At 44.7% G+C, this 8,080-nt stretch overlaps 1 long non-coding RNA gene across 1 annotated transcript; it reads left to right on the plus strand.

Annotated features, from left to right (window-relative positions):
• The first annotated feature begins 3,569 nt into the window (after window positions 1-3,569).
• LOC144375800 (uncharacterized) lies at window positions 3,570-7,336 on the plus strand. Its single transcript, XR_013435674.1, has 3 exons — window positions 3,570-3,863; window positions 5,548-5,683; window positions 7,065-7,336. It is a non-coding gene; the product is annotated as an uncharacterized LOC144375800 (long non-coding RNA).
• The last annotated feature ends 744 nt before the right edge of the window (window positions 7,337-8,080 follow it).

Consider the following 8,080-nt stretch of genomic DNA (forward strand, 5'->3'; position numbering starts at 1 on the left):
CTCTTGATCCTTCTGCCTCAGCCTCCTGAGCTGCTGGGATTACAGGCGTGTGTCACTGTGCCCAGCCCTCTTAGGGTTTTCTAGAGGGGGTACAGGGAATTGAACTCAGGGACCTTCAACCTCTGAGCCACATCCCCCAGTCCTTTTTAATATTTTATTTAGAGACAGGGTCTCAACTGAGTTGCTTCCGGACTCAGCCTCCAGAGCAGTTGTAGATTACAGGCATGCACCACCACCTCTTAGGTTTATTTGCTTATTTTTGTAAGAGTTGACAATAAGTATTCCATTTTGATTCTAACAAGGCTCACATTTGCTTTTTTGAATATTAATTGACATTTCTTTGTAATTTTTCTGTTGGCTTTTTAGATTTTTTTTATTATACTTATAGTGGCTGCCCTAGTATTAAAAATATATATCAGCTTTTCTGAGTTCACTGATGGTTGTCAATGTACTACTGCACATAAATATAGAAAGTTTGCAAGAAAAAAAAAAAGGATGAACTATAGAAATCTGTTGTAAGCCAGGAAATAAGAGATGAAGTGTCTATTTCCTAATAAATTTGTTTATGCTTTCCAATTGTTGATTAATAAGGAAATGTTGCCAGTGCACAAGTGCACACCGGTAATCCCAGCTACTCCTGAGGGTGAGGTAGGAGGATTGCAAATTGGAGGCCAGCTTTAGCAATTTAGCCAAGATGCTGTCTCAGAAATTAAAAAGAGGGGCTGGAGGGGCTGGGGATGTGGCTCAAGCGGTATCGCGATCGCCTGGCATGTGTGCGGCCCGGGTTCGATCCTCAGCACCACATACCAACAAAGATGTTGTGTCCGCTGAGAACTAAAAAAAAAAAAAATATTAAAAATATCTCTCTCTCTCTCCTTTAAAAAAAAAAAAAGGGGGGGGCTGGAGTTGTGGCTCAGTGGTAGAGTAATTGCCTACCCCTGGGTTTCATTCTCAGCACCACATATAAATAAATGAATAAAATAAAGGTCCATCAACATCTAAAAATATGTGTATTTTTTAAAATTAAGAATTATTATATAAAATAAGAGATTAAGGATGATGAATATTAAAAATGTGGAGAAAAATAATATAAAACATCCAGAAATGAGGCTAATACAAAATGGAAACCGTAAAGAAGTTTGCACTAAGCCAAGTATTTGGCTTTACACAAAATGGGAAACCCTGTAGATTCTATGTATTGTAGTCTCCATCTCATAGCTATTATTAAGGGAAAAGACAGTTAAAGTTTTACTATGTTATAAATGAATGTTGTCCAACCATCATTCATATGTTAAACACTTTAGGGAATGTGTTGGTATTGGGAGGCGGGGCCTTTGGAAGGTAATAAAGTCATGAGCCTTCATGGGATTAGTGCACTATAAAAAGGATTTCAGTCAAGCATGGTGGAAGGCTAAGGTAGGAGGATTGCAAGTTCAAAAGCAGCCTGAGCAACTTAGCAAGACACCATCTTGAAAATAAAATAAATAAAACAAGCTAGGGTTGTGGCTCAATGGTTAAGCGCCCCTGGGTTCAATTTCAGTACAAAAAAAAAGGGGGGGGAGGGGGGATGTTATTTCAGGGAGCCCCAATCTTATTTTTACAGTGAGGATAAAATTAGATGGGGACAGAAAAGGGTCCTCACTATGCTGGGCTTATTGACACCATGCCTGTTACTCTAGGCTGAGGTTAGATGTTAGAGGACTAAAAGTTCAAGGCCAGCTTGAGCAACTTAGAACTGTAGCTCTGTTGTAGAGCGCTTACTTAGCATGTGTGAGGTACTGGTTTTAATCACCAACACTGGCAAACAGAATACCACAACCATGTTGGCACCCTAATCTCATACTCCAGACCTCCAGAACTGAAAGTTTATAAGCCATCCAGCCAATGGTACTTTGTTGTGACAGTTCCAATAGATGATCACACTAGAAGGCCAGCTGGTATGCCTCCTTAATTAGATGTAAGCTGGGCTAAAGCATAGAAACCCACACTTCACCTCTAAGAACTTGAACATTATTAAAACTATATCAGTGGAACTCAGAGGAGAATGAGCTGATGAGACCCTGGGCCTACTGTGTTGAAGGGTCTGCAGACAGCATCTGGGAAACAGGACCAGGAACTCTCCAAGTCAGGAGATAATATGCTGTATGATAATAAGCCTGTTTCACTTATTTTACTCAGTAAGTTTCATGATCTGCCCAATTCTTGTAATTGAGCTTATAAACCATTACCCAAAAGGCCTCTTTTTCATGGTCATAGGTAAGCTGCCCCAGCCCAAAGTAGCCTTGCCCCTTTCTTGAGTTCTAGCACACCACACCACTTTCCACACCACTTCCTTGGCCTTTCAAATATGTCCTGTTGCTGGTTAATCATTCTCAGGTATTTATGCTTCATTTAGAAGGCAAATTCCTTGTAGGTGAGGACATCCCACAATCTCCTACAGATCTCTGTCCTTGCTGGTATTTGAGTCACAGTGACAGATTGTCACAGTGAGACTTTGGCTATGGACAAATCAGAGGGCAGAACTCCCTCCTGGGCCTGATTCTAAGCCTCTGCTCTGGCAGTGGCTGCCCTACCCTGGGTTCCTGCCCCAGAGAGATGAAAGACCAGCCTCTGGTCAGCAGGCATGGACGTACCCCTAAATTGGGCATTTCAGATAAGAGAGGCCCCAGGCATGCTTGCTCAGCTTGTTCCGGGTAAGAAGGCGGTTTCTTAAGACTGTCTGGGTCACACTGCTCAACGCCTGGCAAAGACCCAACCTTCTGGGCTTGGCCCCATCTGGCCTCAGATCAGGAAGATGTTCATATGGCAGGTTGGCTCAGTTCCTTGTCCCAGGAAATGCAGCCCCGAGGACGCTGCAGAGGTGATGGCAGCGGCTACAGTCCCAAGAAAAACTCTGGTGCTTGCTAGCTTGACTCTTAGCTGTTTGTAACTTTAAAAGCCTCAATATAAGAATGCTGTAATAATGCCTCCCCTACATGAGTCGATTTTAGCTTTTATTTTCTGTCTGCACAGTGTTGGGTGCATGGCAGGCACTTGACATGTACTACTGCTATTTGTTGAGCACTGATCATGTGCTCATCGATATTTCTCGTGCTTAATAGCCCTGTAAAGACCTAATATCCTCATTCATTGATTGATTGATTTTTTTTGTGGTGCTGGGTGAACCCAGGACCCTGTGCATGCAAGGCAAGCACTCTACAACTGAGCTATATCCTCAGCCCAGTATCCTCCTTTTATAGCTTTGGAAGTTCAGGGAGACCAACAGGTAAGAGAGGATGGAACCCTGTTTCTCTCCAAAATGGCTATGAATGGGCTCTAGAGATTAGGGAAAGTACTCAGTCAACATTAGACTCCTAAATAAATCCCTGCCTGTGTCTTTGCAGTCCTCTGGGGTCAACTGTGATGTCAGGCTAAACCTTTCCCAACACACACAAATTATATATATATATATATATATATATATATATATATATATATATATATATATATATATATATATATAAATTTGTCAATTGAAACACACTCAGACTTAATGACTATGGTGCCTGTCTTTTGCCTAGAGAGATCGTTCTGGAAACTGGGATTTTCCCTTCATGCTGCCGTGCATGAGAACCTATCTCCAACAGGTCATTTTTATTGCCCATGTGACAAATCCAACTCAAACAGGCTGTAGCAGGGTGCAGCAAAGCAAGTCAGGGGAGATGAGAAAGTCAGCTGACCTTGCAGCTGGGCGGCATTCAGGGTCAACACCAGGTCAGGTTACATGCAAAATGAGCACCTTCTACCAGCTGTGCTGGGCAAGGGGAGTCTCACCTGCCCAGGGAGGACCTAGTAGGAGTATCAGCTGCCAGGGCTGGCATTGGGTGAGTCCTAGAGGCCAGACTGGATGGGAATGCAAAAGTTATCCAGGTCAATTGACATGCCATCTAAGGAGCAGGGAGAATTCAGAGTCAGGGTGGGCCCAGGTCAGAAATAAAGCTCAAGTTAATCTTTCCACATTTCACTGATTAAGAATTATACTTCCTTGGGGCTGGGGATGTGGCTCAAGCGGTAGCACGCTTGCCTGGCATGCGTGCGGCCCGGGTTCGATCCTCAGCACCACATACAAACAAAGATGTTGTGTCTGCTGAAAACTAAAAAATAAATATTAAAAATTATTTCTCTTTAAAAAAAAAGAATTATACTTCCAGCCGGGCACGGTGGCACACACCTGTAGTCCTAGCAACTCTGGAGGCTGAGGCTGGAGGATCTTGAGTTCAAGGCAACTTAGTGAGGCCCTGTTTAAAAAAAAAAAAAAATTTTTTTTTTTTTTTTAAAGGGCTGGGGATGCAAATCAGTGGTAGAGTGCCCCTGGGTTCAATGTCTGGTTTGGTACTGGGGGAAAAAAATGAAGATATATTATCTACAGTGGGATAGATAAAAATCAGTAGTATCTAGGATTTGATGAAACACAAAGTCAGTGGAATCTGCATACATTTAAAAGCTCAGTGAGATGTTATTGGTAGAAATAGTAGTAGCACAAAAAGCATTTAGAACAGGGCCTAGCTGAAGCCTGGGAGGTAGCTGTTATTTGTCTAAAAGATCACATCTCCACAGCAACACCAGCCGCGATTGGGTGTTTATGATTATCTCATCATCCATACAAATTTGAAGCAAAAACCAGATAATTTGTTTTTTACTGTGTTGAGCAGTTGTTCTGTTTCTGGCCCCCCTCCAAAGAAATGCTGAAGGCCTGAAAAACTGCCACACCCGTCTCTGGACCTCTTGTGAGCATTAGATAATCAGGGAATGATCAGCGGGGAGGAAAGAAGTGGATAGAAACCCAGTTTGGCTTCCTGTCCCAAGACACAAGCCTTGGAGCCCAGGGGAGGAGCCTCTTTCCATGGCAAGCCTGCCGGGGCTGGGGAGGCTGCAGCTCAGGGTGGGTGGAGGCTCCAGCAAGGAACAGTACTCCCTGAGACGGGCCGAAGATACTATGTGGGGGCCCCTTGGGTACGGGCAGATTAGGGTACAAAATCCCGTTTTGGGTTTTGATTCTCAGTCGGCCGGGCAGTGGCCATTCTACCCCGGGTTCCTTGACACTGTGCCTCCCTCGGTCCCAGCACTGGTCCCTTCACTCCTCATGGTGTGTGGTTCATGCATTCACCATGCACAATGGAGCACTTGTCGGATGCCAGACTGTGTTGGGCGCTGGGAATGCTGAGACAGGTCCAGGACACGGACATCGCAGGCCTCAAACCCTTGAGCAGCTCAGGAAAGGAAAACCTTGTAATTGCTATGATGGGCCACATGAGGGGTCACTCACCATAGAAGCAACAGAAAGAGATTGCAATGGATCTGCAAGGCTGGGCACCCCAGCTCTCTAGCAACTTGCATGGAGCCTTGGGCAAGGGACTGTGCTTCTCTGAGCCTGTTTCCTTGGCTGTAAAAAGAGGGTAACACATCCATAAAGAGTTGTTGTTAGGAGGGTTGGGGCTTTCATATTTCTCAACCTGGAACCGGGCCTAGCACCTACAGCACAACTTTAAGTGTTGTTTTTCTTTATAGCCTGCAAGTTCTTGGTATGGTACTAGGATCCTGAACCCACTCCATCTCACACTCACGGCCCCCAGCCCTGCTAGCTCACAGTGAGTGTGCCCCATGGTCCTCACCAGCCAATGGAGGGGTGACAAGGAATCCCAAGGTAAGCTGAAACTGAGGCTAGTGTTTACCATCACAGTGACTGTGGGACTTCTGAAAACCTACTTGACAGGTCCCTTCCCTGGAGATTCTGGACAGTAACAGACCACACAGAGAACCAACGGCCTGAGAACCACCCATCTGATGTGCAACCCTTAATGTTACTGAAGTCCGGCAGCTTATCCAAGACAGGACAGAAGCCCAGCAGCAGAGGCAGGGAGGGAAACAAAGCTGCCACTTTGTTTCAATCCGATTGTTGCAACTCTGCTCCAGCAGTCCCTACAACACAGGAGACCCTCAAAGGGACCGTGACCACAGCAGAAAGCACAAGACATGGGCTGGGGTTGCTGCTCAGGGGTGGAGCCCATGTGAGGCACTGGGTTGGATCCTCAGCAACATATATAAACTGCATAAATAAATAAATAAGAAGACCAGAAACCAGGGACCAAGCCTGGGGCAGAGCCTGCTCCTCTTCCTCCCTGGTCGCCTCTTCCCAGGCTTCAGGGCCCACTTATACAGTTGCTGCCACCCAGGGCTCCAGTCTAATGGCTGTGGTGCCCTCTCTAGTGCTACACTGCCTCCTAGGCCCTCACGGGCTTGGCCACAGGACTCCATGTGTTCACACAGGGCCATCTCTGCAGGCTGTAAGGTCAGGTCTGAAGAAAGGGGTTGGAAGCCGAGGGTTTCCTTCCACTGGGGAACTGGTCACTGAGGGGTTGGTCCCACTGCCTCTGGGCAGCTCCAGGATGTTTTGGGGGCACAGCCTGGATATTGATTTTGATGTTTATTTTTGCAGTGCTGGGGATTGAACCTAGGGCTTTAATGTGCTAGGTGAATACTGTACCCTCCGAAGCCTAGGAGACCCTATTTTTATTTATTTATTTATTTTTATTTTTATTATTTTTTAATTTTTAATTTTTTATTAGTTACACATGACAGAGACCCTATTTTTAACTCTTACAGAGAACCCTTTGATACTCTCCCCAGAGGAAAACATGCACTCCAAATTTTGTATTCATTTCCACAATGTTAGATAGAATCTCCTGGCATCCACTCTTGCTGATGCTGTCCCCATAGGTCTTTGTCTACTTTACACCTTAAAATGCAAATTGGACCCAAGCTGGACCTCTTAAAATTTCTACTGCCCTGGGCCCTGCCCAATCTCTCTAGCCTTCTCAGAATTGAAGCCTTCTTCACTGGCCTCTCTCCTTCTTTTATTGATTGATTGATTGATTGATTGGTACTGGGGATTGAATCAAAAGGGGCTCTGCCACCAAGCTATTTCCTTAGCCCTTCTTTTTTTTTTTTTTTTTAAAGAGAGAGTGAGAGAGAGAGGGGGACAGAGAGAGAAAGAGAGAATTTTAACATTTATTTATTTTTTCTAGGTTCTCGGCAAACACAACATCTTTGTTGGTATGTGGTACGGCTGAGGATCGAACTCGGGCCGCACGCATGCTAGGCGAGCACGCTACCGCTTGAGCCACATCCCCAGCCCCCTCCTTAGCCCTTCTTAATTTTGAGATAGAGTCTCTTCAAGATGCGCAGGCTGACTTCAGACTTGTGTTCCTCCTGCCTTAGCCTCCAAAGTAGCTGGGATTACAGTCCTGTGCCATACCCAGCCCTCCCAAATCTTTTCAAATAAATTCATTTTTAAAAAGAGTCAAGTTTTTATAATATTACTGTTAGAGATCTAGCTCAGTGGTAAAGTGCTTGCCTAGAATGCACCAGGCCCTGAGTTCCATTCCCAGCTCTGCAAAATACTACTGCTACTACTACTAGCACCCAGAGCAGCAGCAGCTAATAGTACAGATGATTGGCAGATATGGCTCATAATATGAGGGTTGTTTGCAAAGACCAAGTCAGGAAAGTAGTGACTAAAGGAGGAAGGGAGGAGACCAAAGGAATCCAGAAAGAGGTATTTCGGCTGTTTAGCACTGACAGGTTTTGTGTACATGATTATTATCACTAAATAAACTTAAACATTCTGAAAATAACACATGCTGATTATGAATAGCAATACTATGTAGCAAACAAACAAAGTACTATTGATATCATAGTGTTCTCTCTGCCTCTTGCCTTGCCCTCTCTGGTACATTCTTTCTCACACAGCTGACAAGCAAAAACTAACTTGATAACTGCTCTGGCAGTTACTGGTGCAGCCAGTGACTCAGAAGGCTGAGGCAGGAGGATCACAAGTTTGAGGCCAGCCTCAGCAATTGAGTGAGACCCTGTCTCTAAATAAAAAATAATAAGGGCTTGGGGATGTAGCTCAGTGGTTAACATTAGGTTAGTGGTCAACATTAGGTTCAATTCCCAGTCCTAGAGGGGAGAAAAAAAAGGTGACAATTTTAGAAAGAAAAAGAAATATCATCCCCAGATACCTCAAGGCAGAGGAAGAAGC

The sequence above is a fragment of the Ictidomys tridecemlineatus genome, chromosome 3 (assembly GCF_052094955.1).
Source record: "Ictidomys tridecemlineatus isolate mIctTri1 chromosome 3, mIctTri1.hap1, whole genome shotgun sequence".
NCBI classification, from domain to species: domain Eukaryota; kingdom Metazoa; phylum Chordata; class Mammalia; order Rodentia; family Sciuridae; genus Ictidomys; species Ictidomys tridecemlineatus.